The sequence below is a fragment of the Oncorhynchus mykiss genome, chromosome 5 (genome assembly GCF_057628025.1).
Source record: "Oncorhynchus mykiss isolate SJ-2025 chromosome 5, ASM5762802v1, whole genome shotgun sequence".
In the NCBI taxonomy this organism is placed as follows: Eukaryota; Metazoa; Chordata; class Actinopteri; order Salmoniformes; family Salmonidae; genus Oncorhynchus; species Oncorhynchus mykiss.
The window spans coordinates 47,920,613-47,938,328 of NC_143026.1; the positions used below are offsets into that span (position 1 = coordinate 47,920,613).

Consider the following 17,716-nt stretch of genomic DNA (forward strand, 5'->3'; position numbering starts at 1 on the left):
GGAAACTGTCAAGAGTGAAAAACCCAGCAGTTGCAGCTCTTGACACACTCAAACCGGTGCGCCTGGCACCTACTACCATACCCTGTTCAAAGGCACTTAAATCTTTTGTCTTACCCATTCCACAAAGGGTGGTGTATGGCCCACTGGGGCCGAGGTCCCTGCCATCCAGAACATCTATACCAGGCGGTGTCAGAGGAAGGCACAACAAATTGTCAGCATCCAGCCACCCAAGCCATAGAATGTTCTCTATGCTAGAGCATGGCAAACAGTACCCGTGCATTAAGTCTGGAACCAACAGGATCCTGAACAGCTTCTACCCCCAAGCCATAAGATTTCTAAACAAGACTGCTAAATAGCTAATCAAATTGCTACCTGCTGCTGCTACAGTCTACACTCAATATAAGCACTTCAAGGTTCAAATATTTCATTACGTTCCAGACAGATTTTTTATCAAGTGTTGTGAGGAGTCACTAGATTGAATTAGCAGTAGCAGCACAGAAGTCTTACCTATTCCTGGTTCAGTACTACGACCCAGGGTGTATAGGCGTCTTTCTATAAATAACTGGGGCCAATGTGTGACATTAGGATCAACATTTCAAAATGGTTTGAAACAAAATAATAATAATTTTTATGCAGTTCCACATGTGTACTTCAAAGAATGTACAGTGCCTTGCAAAAGTATTCGGCCCCCTTGAACTTTGTGACCTTTTGCCACATTTCAGGCTTCAAACATAAAGATATAAAACTGTATTTTTTTGTGAAGAATCAACAACAAGTGGGACAGAATCATGAAGTGGAACGACATTTATTGGATATTTCAAACTTTTTTAACAAAACTGAAAAATTGGGCGTGCAAAATTATTCAGCCCCCTTAAGTTAATACTTTGTAGCGCCACCTTTTGCTGCGATTACAGCTGTAAGTCGCTTGGGGTATGTCTCTATCAGTTTTGCACATCGAGAGACTGACATTTTTTCCCATTCCTCCTTGCAAAACAGCTCGAGCTCAGTGAGGTTGGATGGAGAGCATTTGTGAATAGCAGTTTTCAGTTCTTTCCACAGATTCTCGATTGGATTCAGGTCTGGACTTTGACTTGGCCATTCTAACACCTGGATATGTTTATTTTTGAACCATTCCATTGTAGATTTTGCTTTATGTTTTGGATCATTGTCTTGTTGGAAGACAAATCTCCATCCCAGTCTCAGGTCTTTTGCAGACTCCATCAGGTTTTCTTCCAGAATGGTCCTGTATTTGGCTCCATCCATCTTCCCATCAATTTTAACCATCTTCCCTGTCCCTGCTGAAGAAAAGCAGGCCCAAACCATGATGCTGCCACCACCATGTTTGACAGTGGGGATGGTGTGTTCAGCTGTGTTGCTTTTACGCCAAACATAACGTTTTGCATTGCTGCCAAAAAGTCAAATTTTGGTTTCATCTGACCAGAGCACCTTCTTCCACATGTTTGGTGTGTCTCCCAGGTGGCTTGTGGCAAACTTTAAACAACACTTTTTATGGATATCTTTAAGAAATGGCTTTCTTCTTGCCACTCTTCCATAAAGGCCAGATTTGTGCAATATACGACTGATTGTTGTCCTATGGACAGTCTCCCACCTCATCTGTAGATCTCTGCAGTTCATCCAGAGTGATCATGGGCCTCTTGGCTGCATCTCTGATCAGTCTTCTCCTTGTATGAGCTGAAAGTTTAGAGGGACGGCCAGGTCTTGGTAGATTTGCAGTGGTCTGATACTCCTTCCATTTCAATATTATCGCTTGCACAGTGCTCCTTGGGATGTTTAAAGCTTGGGAAATCTTTTTGTATCCAAATCCGGCTTTAAACTTCTTCACAACAGTACCTCGGACCTGCCTGGTGTGTTCCTTGTTCTTCATGATGCTCTCTGCGCTTTTAACGGACCTCTGAGACTATCACAGTGCAGGTGCATTTATACGGAGACTTGATTACACACAGGTGGATTGTATTTATCATCATTAGTCATTTAGGTCAACATTGGATCGTTCAGAGATCCTCACTGAACTTATGGAGAGAGTTTGCTGCACTGAAAGTAAAGGGGCTGAATAATTTTGCACGCCCAATTTTTCAGTTTTTGATTTGTTAAAAAAGTTTGAAATAGCCAATAAATGTCGTTCCACTTCATGATTGTGTCCCACTTGTTGTTGATTCTTCACAAAAAAAATACAGTTTTATATCTTTATGTTTGAAGCCTGAAATGTGGCAAAAGGTCGCAAAGTTCAAGGGGGCCGAATACTTTCGCAAGGCACTGTATACTGAGTGTAAAACACATTAAAAACACCTGCTCTTTTCATGACAGACTACCCATGTGATAGCTATGCTCCCTTATTGAAGTCACTTGTTAAATCCACTTCAAATCAGTGTATATGAAGGGTAGGGGACACCTAAAACTTGAGACAATTGAGACATGGATTGTGTGTGTGCGCCATTCAGAGGGTGAATAGGCAAAACACAATATTTAAGTGCTCCTGAGTGGTGCAGCAGTCCAAGGCACTGCATCTCAGTGCTAGAGGCGTCACTACATACCCTGGTTTGGTTCCAGGCTGTATCGCAACCGATTGATTGGGAGTCCCATAGGCCGGTGCACAATTGACCCAGCGTCATCCAGGTTAGGGTTTGGCCGGGGGAGGCCGTCATTGTAAATAAGAATTTGTTCTTAACTGACTTGCCTAGTTAAATAAAGGTTACATTTAAACTTTAAAAAAAAAATGATTGACACCTTGTAGAGTCCATGCTCCAACGGGGTGCAACTCAATATTAGGAAGGTGCTCTTAATGTTTGTTTACTCAGTGTAAATATCTATAAAACATAGGCGTACAACTATACAGCATTTAAGCAGGGTTCATACAGACATTAACATGTCAAATTCAAGGACTTCAAGGGACTACTGTATTTAAAACATTTAATTGTAAAAAAAAATATATATATTTTTTTTACATTGTACAATAATAGCGAAGACATCAAAACTATGAAATAACATATGGAATCGTGTAGCAACCAAAAAAAAGAAAAAAGTGTTAAACAAATCCAAATATATTTTAGATAATTCAAAGTAGCCACCCTTTGCCTTGACGACAGCTCAACCAGCTTCATGAGGTAGTCACCTGGAATGCATTTCAATTAACAGGTGTGCCTTGTTAAAAGTTAATTTGTGGAATTTATTTCCTTCTTAATGCATTTGAGCCAATCAGTTGTGTTGTGACAAGGTAGGGGTGGTATACAAAATTATAGCCCTATTTGATATAAGACTAAGTCCATATTACGGCAAGAACAGGTCAAATAAGCAAAGAGAAACAACAGTCCACAATTACTTTAAGACATGAAGGTCAGTCAATACGGAACATTACAAGTGCAGTCGCAAATACCATCATGCGCTATGATGAAACTGGCTCTCATGAGGACCGCCACAGGAAAGGAAGACCCAGTTACCTCTGCTGCTGAGGATAAGTTCATTAGAGTTAACCGCACCTCAGATTCCAGCCCAAATAAACGCTTCGGAGATCAAGTAACAGACATGTCAACATCAACTGCTCAGAGGAGACTGCGTGAATCAGGCCTTCATGGTCAAATTGCTGCAAAGAAACCACTACAAATGGACACCAATAAGAAGAGACTAGCTTGGGACAAGAAACTTGAGCAATGGACATTAGACTGGTGGAAATCTGTTCTTTGGTCTGATGAGTCCAAATTTGAGATTTTTGGTTCCAACCGCCGTGTCTTTGTGAGACGCAGAGTAGGTGAACTGATGATCTCCGCATGTGTGGTTCCCACAGTGAAGCATGGAGGAGGTAGTGTGATGGTGTTGGGGTGCTTTCCTGGTGACACTGTCAGTGATTTATTTAGATTTCGAGGCACAATTAACCAGCATTGTAACCACAAAATTCTGTGATACGCCATCCCATCTGGTTTGCGCTTAGTGGGACTAGTGGGATCATTTGTTTTTAAACAGGACAATGACCAAACACACCTCCAGGCTGTGTACGGGCTATTTGACCAAGGAGAGTGATGGATTGCTGCATCAGATGACCTGGCCTCCACAATCACCCGACCTCAACCCAATTGAGATGGTTTGGGATGAGTTGGACTGCAAAGTAATGATGTCCGTTGTTTCTCTTTGCTTATTTGAGCTGTTCTTGCCAAAAAATGGACTTGGTCTTTTACCAAATAGGGCTATCTTCTGTATACCACCCCTACCTTGTCACAGCACAACTGATTGGCTCAAACACATTAAGAGTGAAAGAAATTCCACAAATGAACTTTTAACAAGGCACACCTATTAATTGAAATGCATTCCTACTGGATAACTTATTTGTATTGCTTTTAATCCTTTTAAATGAATATCTTATTAACACTTTGTTCTAGCTAGCTATTTGTGTAGGTAGCTATCAAGTAAACCCAATGATAATATGAAGCTGGTTGAGAGAATGCCAAGAGTGTGCAAAGCTGTCAAAGGCAAAGGTTGGCTAATTTGAAGAATCTCAAATATAAAATGTTTAGATTTGTTTAACACTTTTTTAGGTTACTAAAGGATTCCATATGTGTTATTTCATAGTTTTGGTGTCTTCACTATTATTCTACAATATAGAAAATAGTAAAAATAAAGAAAAACCCTTGTACGATTAGGAGTGTCCAAACTTTTGACTGGTACTGTAGCTATCTTAATGTAATGACGTGAAAAAACATTTGCAGATATTTATCAATTACTTTTCAACAGCCGTAACCAGTTGTCCAGCGTAGGAAATCCTCACTGGTACACTAGTTTATAGAAAGACCATAGGCTCCAGACAGAATACAGCAAGCATGTTTATTTATCTATGTGTGCGTGTGAATCTGCCCTCATCTGTGTCTATATAGAAAACATTTCAGGTTATTCCGGTTGGTTGGTAGTTGAGGAAAGGCAGAAGATTCAAACCAGGTGGCGAGACAGACAGACTGGCATGTGGTAGCCAGCTCTACTCATTGACAACTGGAGCGCACACATGCAACACACACATGCAACACACACACACACACACACACAGAGAAATGCCCAACCATCAACCAATCACAGAACAGATTCTCTGTTCAACACATTTAGAAGTAGAGGATGTCAAAAGTGTGATTCCTTCATCTTAAACCCATAAAACTACATAGTAACACAGTAGTGTTTCCCCACTCTACAAAGTAAGCAAGTGGCTGATAGTGGCTTTGGTGTGTGGATATGCGTTTACAGCTGGCAGATTGACTGCTGTGGTGGCTCTCTTGATAGCACCAAAGACTTGGTTAGTGTCTTGGGCAAAGGCAGGGCGGGGGTTATAAGAAGTGTGCTTGCTTGGCGAATTGCTAATTCAACATAAAATGGCTACACTCCAAAGCCAGCCTTGCTGTTTTTCTCAATCTACTATATGACTCTTCGATTGTCAAGAGAATATCCCCTTCCAGCTAACCCATCCCAAGTAATCAGTCCATATAGAAAGGTCTTCCCTGTAGTCAGTGAGAGGTTAGGCAGAAGCCCTCAGGAGTATTGACTCTCTGAACCATTCTGAAACGTTCCAGTGGGAAAGATTAAACATGCTCCCTGAATCGAGGCAGTAAGAAGTGCATTCCTGTAAATCAGGTCTAATTTCTACCCAGTTGCCGTGTTGGCTAAATTCAAAACGTGTGTGTTTCTCCCTCCTTTCAGACAGCAGCGGTAGCAGCCTTAGTAGCCCCCCCTCTCTGCAATCCACGGCAGCTTCCTTCCACTGACAACAAGCAAGCAAATAAAGCTTTTCAGCAGAGACATTGTTAAGAACAGGGTGTGTGTGAGGTTGCATGTTTCCATGTTAATGTCCTGTGACTCAATTCAATTTGAAATATACAGTAGTATGTTCATGTATGCATGAGTTGTTTCGTTCTTGCAACAAATCAGGAACAAATTACATCTATATATCTATTCTGAACAAAAATATAAACACAACATGTAAAGTATCGTTTCCATGTTTCATGAATTGAAATAAAAGATAACAGAAATGTTCCATATGCACAAAAAGCTTATTTTTCTCAAATGTTGTGCACAAACTTGTTCACATCCGTTAGTGAGCATTTCTCTTTTGCTAAGATAATCCATACACCTGACAGGTGTGGCATATCAAGAAGCGGATTAAACAGCATGATCATTACAAAGGTGCACCTTGTGCTGGAGGCAATAAAAGGCCACTCCAAAATGTGCCGTTTTGTCACAACACAATGCAACAGATGTCTCAAGTTTTGAGGGAGCGTGCAATTGGCATGCTGAATGCAGGAATTTCTAACATAGCCGTTGCCAGAGAATTTAATGTTAATTTCTCTACCATAAGTCACCTCCAAAATTGTTTTAGAGAATTTGGAAGTACGTCAAACTGGCGGGATCGTCTGAGACCAACTCTGAAATCGGTCTGTAATAGAGCCCTGTTGTTGGGAGAAGGTCCTGGCTCCCCAGTGGGTGGGCCTATGCACTCCCAGGCCCACCAATGGCTGCACCCCTGCCCAGTCATGTGAAATCCATAGATTAGGGCTTAATTCATTCATTTCAAAATTGGTTGATTTTCTTTATATGAACTGTTTACTCAGTAAAATCATTGAAAATGGTTGCCTTTTGCATGTTGCGTTTATATTTTTGTTCAGTACAGATGCATATGCAGATGCATGTCTGTGTGTTTACTGTGTGCTGTGTGTGCTGTGTTCACAAATGCTCTCCATCCAACCTCACTGAGCTCGAGCTGTTTTGCAAGGAGGAATGGGAAAATATTTCAGTCTCTCGATGTGCAAAACTGATAGAGACATACCCCAAGCGACTTACAGCTGTAATCGCAGCAAAAGGTGGCGCTACAAAGTATTAACTTAAGGGGGCTGAATAATTTTGCACGCCCAATTTTTCAGTTTTTGATTTGTTAAAAAAGTTTGAAATATCCAATAAATGTCGTTCCACTTCATGATTGTGTCCCACTTGTTGTTGATTCTTTACAAAAAAATACAGTTTTATATCTTTATGTTTGAAGCCTGAAATGTGGCAAAAGGTCGCAAAGTTCAAGGGGGCCGAATACTTTCGCAAGGCACTGTACATATTACCTCAATTACCTCGACTAACCATTGACTCTGTACCGGTACCCCCTGTATATAGCCTCGCTATCATTATTTCGCTATCGTTATCGTTATTACCCCCTGTATATAGCCTCACTATCGTTATTTATGCTGCCAATGACTGGAACGAACTACAAAAATCTCTGAAACTGGAAACACTTATCGCCCTCATGAGCTTTAAGCACCAGCTGTCAGAGCAGCTCACATATTACTGCACCTGTACATAGCCCATCTATAATTTAGCCCAAACTACCTCTTCCCCTACTGTATTTATTTATTTATTTTGCTCCTTTGCAGCCCATTATTTTTATTTATACTTTGCACATTCTTCCACTGCAAATCTCCCATTCCAGTGTTTTACTTGCTATATTTTATTTACTTCACCACCATGGCCTTTTTTTTGCCTTTACCTGCCTTATCTCACCTCATTTGCTCACATCATATATAGACTTATTTTCTACTGTATTATTGACTGTATGTTTGTTTTACTCCATGTGTAACTATGTGTTGTTGTATGTGTCAAACTGCTTTGCTTCATCTTGGCCAGGTCGCAATTGTAAATGAGAACTTGTTCTAAACTTGCCTACCTGGTTAAATAAAGGTGAAATAAAAAATAAATACTTTATTTTTTATTTTTTTTACTGCTGCTCTTTAATTATTTGTTCATTTCATTTCTTATTCATATTGTTTTTGGTGTATTTTTGGTTAAGTAAGCATTTCACTGTAAGGTCTACACCCATTGAATTTGGCGCATGTGACAAACGCTACCCTATTCCCTATACCAGAGCTCTATGGTAGTGCATCAAATAGGGAGACATTTGGGACAAATACAAAGATGCTGCTGGGGAGTTCGACTACTGATATAAACACTGATCTATTGGTTTAATGGCCAATTATGGCCATTTCTCTGGCTGGTATATTCCCAGATTAGTAATGATTTATGTTTCCAGTATTGGCTGTGATCACCTATACAGTATTTATACAGGAGATAGTGTGTGTGTGTGTAACTCTAGCTGGAGTATTGCCTCATGTGTTTCTGCAGCAAGGTGTTCCTGCCAGGGGAAAGATTTGTCCTTAAGCGAGAAAACTCTGACAAACAAGACCGCAGTGTCCTCCGTGCCAGCAGTGCAGGCGCGTGCGCTCACACATGCACAGCCGTGCAGAAAAAACAGAGCATAGCTCTTTCCCATTGGGCACAAACTGGTGTAATCAACATTGTTTTAATGTAATTTGTAAAGTATTGTGATGTGGAATCTCTGGAAAATACATTGGACTTGAAAAGTAACTTTTGTTTTGAGGTTGAAATTTCAACCACAAGTTATGTTATCATTGGTAAGCAAATTTCAACATAGACAAACCTTGTATAAAATATGTTGAATTTGTACCTTTAAAAACGTCAGATGATCAACGTTATATCCACTATCAGAAAAAAGAACAATAAGCTGGGTAGTACATCCTACTGGAAAATTGATCTTAAGTTGAAGTCGGACACCTTAGCAAAATACATTTAAACTCAGTTTTTCACAATTCCTGACATTTAATCCTAGTAAAAATCCCCTAGCTTTATTTTAAGAACGTGAAATGTCAGAATAATACTAGAGAGAATGATTTATTTCAGCTTTTATTTCTTTCTTTACATTCCCAGTGGGTCAGAAGTGAACATACACTCGATTAGTATTTGGTAGCATTGCCTTTAAATTGTTTAACTTGGGCAAACATTTCGGGTACCTTCCACAAGCTTCCCACAATAAATTGGGTGAATTTTGGCCCATTCCTCCTGACAGAGCTGGTGTAACTGAGTCAGGTTTATAAGCCTCCTTGCTCACACACGCCTTTTCAATTCTGCCCACAAATTTTCTATAGGATTGAGGTCAGGGCTTTGTGATGGCCACTCAAATATCTTGACTTTGTTGTCCTTAAGCAATTTTGCCACAACTTTGGAAGTATGCTTGGAGTCATTGTCCATTTGGAAGACCCATTTGCGAACAAGCTTCAACTTCCTGACTGATGTCTACCTCATGATGCCACCTATTTTGTGAAGTGCACCATTAAAAATTAAACAATTATCTGTCCGTAAACAGTAGTTGGTAAAATGGCTTGTCATGCAAACAGTAATGTCCTAACAGACTTGCCAAAACTATAGTTTATGTTAACTTCCAACATCAACTGTATCTAAAGCTGGTATTCCCAAGGAAGTGCAATGCCGTCGGGGGGTACGCCAAATAAAAGTGATTCACATTTAAAAAATATATATATATAATATTTCTTCACATTTTTTTTTCCCCGCGCCCGAGTAGCCTCGTTTTACTGCCAAAAACAAAATTAAACCATCTATGTTGTTTTTTCGCTGAACACTAATGTCAAATAAAGGTAGCCTCGTCCAAAAATTAACATCCAATCACATTAACCGTTACTCTCTCGCGAGAAATCCACTAACAGTCCGTATGGAGCCAAACGTAGCTGCTGCGCATTCCATTTGCTCGAAAATTGATAAATGGTTAAAAAAAAGTAAGGCCCATGTCCATAGAGACTAGTAATACTTCTACTACCAGCAGTACTACACCTGCACCTGTCGACGACAAAAGTTGTTCTGCTTCCATGAGCACATCCAATGCTAACATCCGTAATTCTACATTTGTTGTTAGACCAGCAAGCACAGACACTGTTTTTGATGCAGCCGAAGCGCTACTGCCCCCTAACCCGGGAAAGCACCGAACAGACAGCGACGTTGGACCATCAAAGAGGCGCAAATATGATGAGAACTACATTGATTTGTCATTCACTAATATTGGGAGTTGTGCCTTCAGCCACAGTGTGTTATACACAACCGTTCAAAAGTTTGGGGTCACAGTTTTTGAAAGAAAAGCTCATTTTTTGTCCATCAAAATAACAAAATCTTATCATAAATACAGTGTTGACATTGGTAATGTGGTAAATGACTATTATAGCTGGAAACAGCAGATTTTTTTATGGAATATCTATATAGGCGTACAGAGGCCCATTATCAGCAACCATCACTCCTGTGTTCCAATGGCACGTTGTGTTAGCTAATCAAAGATTTATCATTTTAAAAGGCTAATTGGTCATTAGAAAACCCTTTTGCAATAATGTTAGCACAGCTAAAAACTGTTGATTAAAGAAGCAATAAAACTGTCCGCCTTTAGACTAGTTGAGTATCTGGAGCATCAGCATTTGTGGGTTCGATTACAGGCTCAAAATGGCCAGAAAACAAAGGAGTTTCTTCTGAAACCTGTTTATTCTTGTTCTGAGAAATGAAGGCTATTCCATGCGATAAATTGCCAAGAAACTGAAGATCTCATAGGCTGTGTACTACTCCCATCACAGAACAGTGCAAACTGGCACTAACCAGAATAGAAAGAGGTGCGGGAGACCCCGGTGCACAACTGAGCATGAGGACAAGTACATTAGAGTGCCATGTTTGAGAAACAGAAGCTTCACAAGTCCTCAACTGGCAGCTTCATTAAATAGTACCCGCAAAACACCAGTCTCAATGTCAACAGTGAAGAGGCGAATCCGGGACGTGTTTCAAAAACAAGGACATTTCTAAGTGACACCAAACTTTTGAACGGTAGTGTATGTGCAAAAGTAATATCTCACAACTCTATGAAAACTTCAATCTCCGCAGACATTTAGAAACAAAACATGCCAATTTGAAAAATAAGCCACGGGAGTTTGAGTGAGAATTAAGATGACTTTCAAGTAGTAAGACATGTATAAACGCAACAGATACCATTAATAAGAAGGGGCTAGAAGCATCTTATATGGTGAGCTACTGAATGGCTAGGACAGGTAAGCCCCATACTATTCTGGAGGACTTAATTATTCCTACTGCCGCAGATATGGCTGGGACAACACTGGCTGAAAAGGCCAAAAACACTACAGACAATGTCTTCATCAAACAACACTGTTTCACGATACATCAGTGACATGGTAGGATATGTTTTGAAACAATTACTGCTTCGCATACAAGCCAGTGAATTCTATGCATTACAGCTGGATGAGTCAACGGGCCTGGCACAGCTCCTGGTATATGTCCGTTAAGTTAATGGGTGGTCTATTAAGGAAGACATCATCTTCTGCAAACCATTGGAAACCAGGACAACAGGACAGCTTTGTGACATCAAATTGACTTTGGTGGTCAAGATGTGTTGGTATTTGTACTGATGGTGCAAAAGCCATGACAGGGAGACAGTGGAGTGGTAACGCGCGTGCAAGCAGTTGCTCCCAACGCCACTTGGGTAGACTGCAGTATCCACAGAGAGGCTCTTGCTGCCAAAGGAATGCCTGACAGCTTGAAAGACGTTTTGGACACTACAGTGAAAATGGTTAACTTGTTAAAGCAAGGCCTCTGAACTCTCGTGTATTTTCTGCACTATGCAATGATATGGGCAGAGACCATGTAACACTTTTACAACATACAGAGTGCGGTGGTTATCAAGGGGCAAAGTATTGACGCGTTTTTTTTTTTAATTGAGAGACGAGCTTAAAGTTTTCTTTACTGACCATAATGTTCACTTGTCTGACAACTTGCATGATGACGAGGTTCTCACACGACTGGCCTATCTGGGTGATGTTTTTTCTCCCCTGAATGATCTGAATCTAGGATTACATACAGGGACTCTCCGCAACCATATTCAATGTGTGGGACAAAATTGAGGCTATGATTAAGAAGTTGGAGCTCTTCTCTGTCTGCATTAACAAGGACAACACACAGGTCTTTCCATCATTGCATGCTTTTTTTGTGTGTAAATGAACTCAAACTTACAGATAATGTAAAAATGTGATATAGCGAAGCACCTGAGTTGGGTGCGCAACTACGCATGTACTTTCCCGAAACGGATGACACAAACTGGATTAGTTATCCCTTTCATGCCCTGCCTCCAGTCCACTTACCGATATTTGAAAAAGAGAGCCTCATCGAAATTGCAACAAGCTGTTCTGGGACAATTTAATTTAATCAGAAGCCACTGCCAGATTTCTGGATTGGGCTGTGCTCAGAGTATCCTGCCTTGGCAAATCGCGCTGTTAACCTGATGCCCTTTGCAACCATGTACCTATGTGAGAGTGGATTCGAAATACAGGAACAGACTGTGTGTGGAAATTGATTTAAGACAGACTCTCCAATACAATCCAACATTGCAGAGTTATGTGCATCCTTTCAAGCACACCCTTCTCATTAACAAATTAGGTTTTATATGTAACATGGCTGAATAAAGAGAAAAATGATTGATTATTATATTATTATTTGTGCCCTGGTCCTATAAGAGTTCTTTGTCACTTCCCAGGAGCCGGGTTGTGACAAAAACTCAGCATTTGGAATTTTGGATGAAAAGCTGGCCCAAATTAAACTGCCTTCTACTCAGGCCCAGAAGATAGGATATGCATTTAATTAGTAGATTTTGATAGATAGAAAACACTATAAAGTTTCAAAAACTGTTAAAATAATGTCTGTGAGTATAACAGAACTGATTTGTCAGGTGAAAACCTGAGAAAAATCCATTCAGGAAGTTGGATTTTTTGTTGTTGTTGTAGTTTTCTATTCAATGCCGTTACAGTATCCATTGACTTAGGACTTAAATCGTTCCTATGCCTTCCACTAGATGTCAACAGTCTTTAGAAATTGTTTCAGGCTTGTATTCTGAAAAATGAGGGAGTAAGAGCAGTCTGAATGAGTGGACCCTGCCGTGTCACAGAGCTTTTTCATGCGCGCGACCGAGAGAGTGCCTTTCTTGTTGACCTTTTATATTGACGACGTTATTATCCGGTTGAAATATTATTGATTATTTAGGCTAAAAACAACCTGAGGATTGAATATAAACATCATTTGACATGTTTCTATGAACTTTATGGATACAATTTGGATTTTTTTGTCTGCCTGTTGTGACGGCGTTTGAGCCTGTGGATTACTGAAGAAAACAGGCGAACAAAACTGAGGTTTTCGGATATTAAGAGAGACTTTATCGAACAAAGGGAACATTTATTGAATGTCTTCTGAGTGCAATCATATGACGATCATCAAAGGTAAGTGATTCATTTTAACTCTATTTCTCACTTGTGTAACTCTTCTACTTGGCTGGTTACTGGTTTGTAATGATTTGTCTGCTGGGCTATGTTCTCAAATAATCGTAAGGTATGCTTTCGCCGTAAAGCATTTTTGAAATGTGACACCGTGGATGGTTTCAATCTTTAAACCTATGTAAAACAGTTGTATATTTTCGGAATTTTTATAATGAGTATTTCTGTATTTGAATTTGGCGCTCTGCAATCTCACTGGATGTTGGCCAGGTGGGACGCTAAGCCCACATACCCTAGAGAGGTTAATAAATGTATCGTATAGTGTGTGTGTGGCAGGCTTACAACGATGGCAAAAAAACATTTGAGTGTGCGCTGACCCTGGTGCTAGAGGGGGTACGCAGCTGGAGGTTGAATGTTTGAAGGGTACGGGACTATAAAAAGTTTGGGAACCACTGATCTCGGACTACCCTTTGGCTTACACGGAACCCAAACCGTGCGTGCGCCATCGTTGCATAAATGTATTTTGTCCCCCCCACACCAAACGCGATCACAACAAGCAGGTTAACACATCAAAACAAACTCTGAACCAATTATATTAATTTGGGGACAGGTCGAAAAGCATTAAACATGTATGGCAATTTTATAGCTAGCTTGCACTTGCTAGCTAATTTGTCCTATTTAGCTAGCTTGCTGTTGCCAGATCATTTGTCCTGGGATATAAACATTGAGTTGTTATTTTACCTCAAAGGCACAAGATCCTCTACTCCGACAATTAAGCCACACACAAAACGGCCAACCAAACCGTTTCTAGTCATCTCTCCTCCTTCCAGGCCTTTTCTTCTCGACTTTATAATGCGATTGGCATTTCATAAATTAGGTGATTTACCGGCACTGACCTTGTTCGTCTTTCAGTCACCCACGTGGGTATAACCAATTAGAAGATGGCAACGTGGGTACCAGCTTCTATAAACCAATGAGATGGGAGAGGCATGACTTGCTGCAAGATCTGCGTCAGAAATAGAACTGACTTCTATTTTAGCCCTTGGCAACGCAGACGCTCGTTGGCGTTGGGTCCTAAATCATTGGGTCCTAATCTATGGATTTCAAATGACTGGCTGGGTTTGGGAGGGCATAGGCCCACCCACTCAGATTTAGTTTGTACCCACACACAGGTTACACATGGTCTGAGATTGCGAGGCTGGTTGGAAGTACTGACAAATTCTCTAAAATGACATTGGACGTAGTTTATGGTAGAAAAATGTACATTCAATTGTCTGGCAACAGCTCTGGTGGACATTCCTGCAATCAACATGCCAACTGCATACTCCATAAAAACTTGAGGCATCTGTGGCATTGTGTCGTCTAAGAAAACTTCACATTTTAGAGTGGCCTTTTATTGTCCCCAACACAAGGTGAACCTGTGTAATGATCGTGCTGTTTAAGCAGCTTCTTGATATGCCACACCTGTCAGGTGGATGGGTTATCTTGGCAAAGGAGAAATGCTCACTAACAGGGATGTCAACAAATTTGTTCAGTATAAACAACAAAAAACACTATCGCTATCGAAGTCATTCCAAAGTGTAGGTTTTACAGAGCAAATTAAATGTGACCATACTATATCAATCATATACTGTATCAATGATGCTATATAGGCCTATACACACATTGAAAAGTATGTGGACACCACTTTAAATGAGTGGATTCAGCTATTTCAGCCACACCCGTTGCTGACAGGTGTATAACATCGAGCACACAGCCATGCAATCTCCATAGACACACATTGACAGTATAATATCCTTACTGAAGAGCTCAGTGACTTTCAACATGGCACTATCATAGGATGCCACCTTTCCAACAAGTCAGTTTGTCAAATTTCTGCCCTAGAACTGCCCCGGTCAACTGTAAGTGCTCTTATTGTAAAGTGGAAACACCTAGGAGTAGCAACGGCTCAGCCTCAAAGTGTTAGGACACACAAGCTCACAGAATGGAACCACAGAGTGCTGAAGTGCCTAGCACGTGTATATATATATATATATATATATAAAAAATATATATATAAAAAAAAGTCTGTCCTCGGTTGCAACACTCCTTACCGAGTTCTAAACTGCCTCTGGAAGCAACGTCAGCACAATAACTGTCCGTCGGGAGCTTCATGAAATGGGTTTCCATGGCTGAGCAGCCACACACTAGTCTAAGATCACCATGCGCAAGGCCAAGCTTCGGCTGGAGTGATGTAAAGCCTGACGCCATTGGACTCTGGAGCAGTGGAAACACGTTCTCTGGTGATTAATCACGCTTCGCTATCTGGCAGCCAGTCAGACAAATCTGGGTTTGGCGGATGCCAGAAGAACGCTACCTGCCCAAATGCATAGTGGCAACGGTAAAGTTTGGTGGAAGAGTAATAATGGTCTGGGGCTGTTTTTCATGGTTCCTGCACCATAGTTCCAGTGAAGGGAAATATTAACTCTACAGCATACATTCTAGACATTCTAGAACGATTCTGTGCTTCCAACTTTGTGGCAACAGTTTGTGTAAGGCCCTTTCCTGTTTCAGCATGACAATGCCTCCTCGCACAAAGCAAAGTCCATACATAAATGGTTTGCCGAGATTGGTATGGATGAACTTGACTGGCCTGCACAGAGCCCTGACCTCAACACTATCGAACACCTTTGGGATGAATTGGAACGCAGACTGCGGGCCTAATCGCCCAACATCAGTGCCTGACCTCACTAATGCTCGTGGCTGAATGGAAGCAAGATTCACAGATTTTGAGGTTACTATAACTACAGTATAAATGTATTCTTATGTAATCATGTAAAGCATGCATATTTAAGGTAGGTCACCGCAGGTCTGTGGATATCTTCACAATTGCTGCAATCAATTGCGCAGAATCTTGAACGGCATTGATCACTTGCACCATGTACTTTTAATGCAATCTCAACTACAATCCAGGTGATTTGGTTCTGCTATTAGATTAATCTGTTGTATACAGTAAATAAACAAAATATCATATTCGACATTGGAATTTGGTTGTGATTTTAGATTGTTGAAAATAGTGATAACACATTGGAAATTCAACAAACTTTTGGCTGAGTGGGTAAATATAAGTTGTAATCTCATTGAGCAACGTCTCAACCAAATATTGCCCAATTATCCATGTTGAAATTACATTGTGTGCCCAGTGGGTTCTGTCAGATCGTGTACAGAACACTGAGTACACATCCATCACAGCGAGAGAGGGGGAGAGAGACAGAGGCGGGAGAGCAAGAGAGTGAGGGAGAGAAGAGCAAGTAAGAAAGTAAGAGATGAAAGTGAGGGGAGAAAAGTGATGAGGGGGAGTCAGGGTCAGAGAGAGGGTGAAAGAAGGAGAAGGGCCACAGACAAAAGGAGAGACAGAAAAGAGGTAGAGTGAGTAAATAGAGCGCCACCACAGGGAAAAGTCAGTAAGTCAGCTAGCGCCACCACAACACAACAGACATGTCCAAAATCTATAAAGTAATATTTTCTAGGTACAGCTCTTTCTGTCCCCCTCTCTGCTTCTCATTCTGTCTCTTACAATGGTCAGGTTCCCCCCTAGAGGGAGGAGAGGACAACAGAAAACGACTAGAATGATTAAATGATGATACCTCTGTGTTTAGTCACTAGTACCTATACCCAGTCTCCCTCTCCGCCTCCCTCTCGCTCTGCATGCCTCTGAGCTTATTGCACTGCTCCCACTCACAAGGGTTAATAAGGATATGACACTTTAGTCTTCTTTCTCTTTTTTCTTCCTATATGGCGTGTACCGCTCCCTCTACCTATCCCGGGGGTGGAAAGCAATGCAAGTAATAGCTGTGTTAATTTATGGAATGAATGGTGGAGCATTGCTTTAATAGCAGGACTGGCGTGGGACTGATGCATTTTTCACAATATGATTCACTGTCACACACACCGCTATTACCGCACGTTAGCTGGGCCTGACGATGAGCTCTGTGAGGGGAGAAAGTGGCTCTGGCCCCGCCCTGAGAGAGATGCATTGTGGGTGTATTTCTAGAGACAGCAGGCTGAAGGAAGAATGTAATAGCTGAAAATGTAGAGAGGGACTATATCATTCCAGAAAAAGTAGTGAGTGAGAGAAAAGGAAAAAGGGAGGAAATGAGGAGAGCGGTAGAGAGAACTGGGCCAGGCAATGGATGTGTGTGTGTACAGAAGTGTTGGGGCAGAGCAGGCTTGAGAGTGTGTGTTTGCGTGTGTGCATGAACACAAGTGTGTGGAAATGCTTGGTTGGGGCGATGGGGCCCACCCCTTGGCTGAACCTCCATTCACTCCTGGCTCTGTGCTGCTCTGTGGTCGGGGCTGGAGCTGGCTGAGGGTAATTACAGTCCTGCTCTGAAAGCCACAGCACTGCAGCAAGTATGGTCCAGTATGCACATATGGTCCAGCATAGAGCAATAGAACTGCAATATTTTTTATTATTTACTCTCTGAAACTTCTAAATGTAATCATAGCCATTGGTTGTCATACTCCAACCCATACAACCATGCAATTGCAGTACCTTACTGACATAAAAGGCAAACCACACAAGAAACTGATCC

At 41.1% G+C, this 17,716-nt stretch overlaps 1 protein-coding gene and 1 long non-coding RNA gene across 5 annotated transcripts in view; one reads left to right on the forward strand and one right to left on the reverse strand.

Annotated features, from left to right (window-relative positions):
- LOC110523973 (CBP80/20-dependent translation initiation factor) overlaps positions 1-17,716 on the reverse strand; it is a 130,754-nt gene that overhangs the window by 63,347 nt on the left and 49,691 nt on the right. The gene's annotated exons all lie outside the window — the stretch shown is intronic.
- Positions 1-17,716, forward strand: part of LOC149983304 (uncharacterized) — a 119,775-nt gene that overhangs the window by 23,574 nt on the left and 78,485 nt on the right. The window lies entirely within an intron of this gene.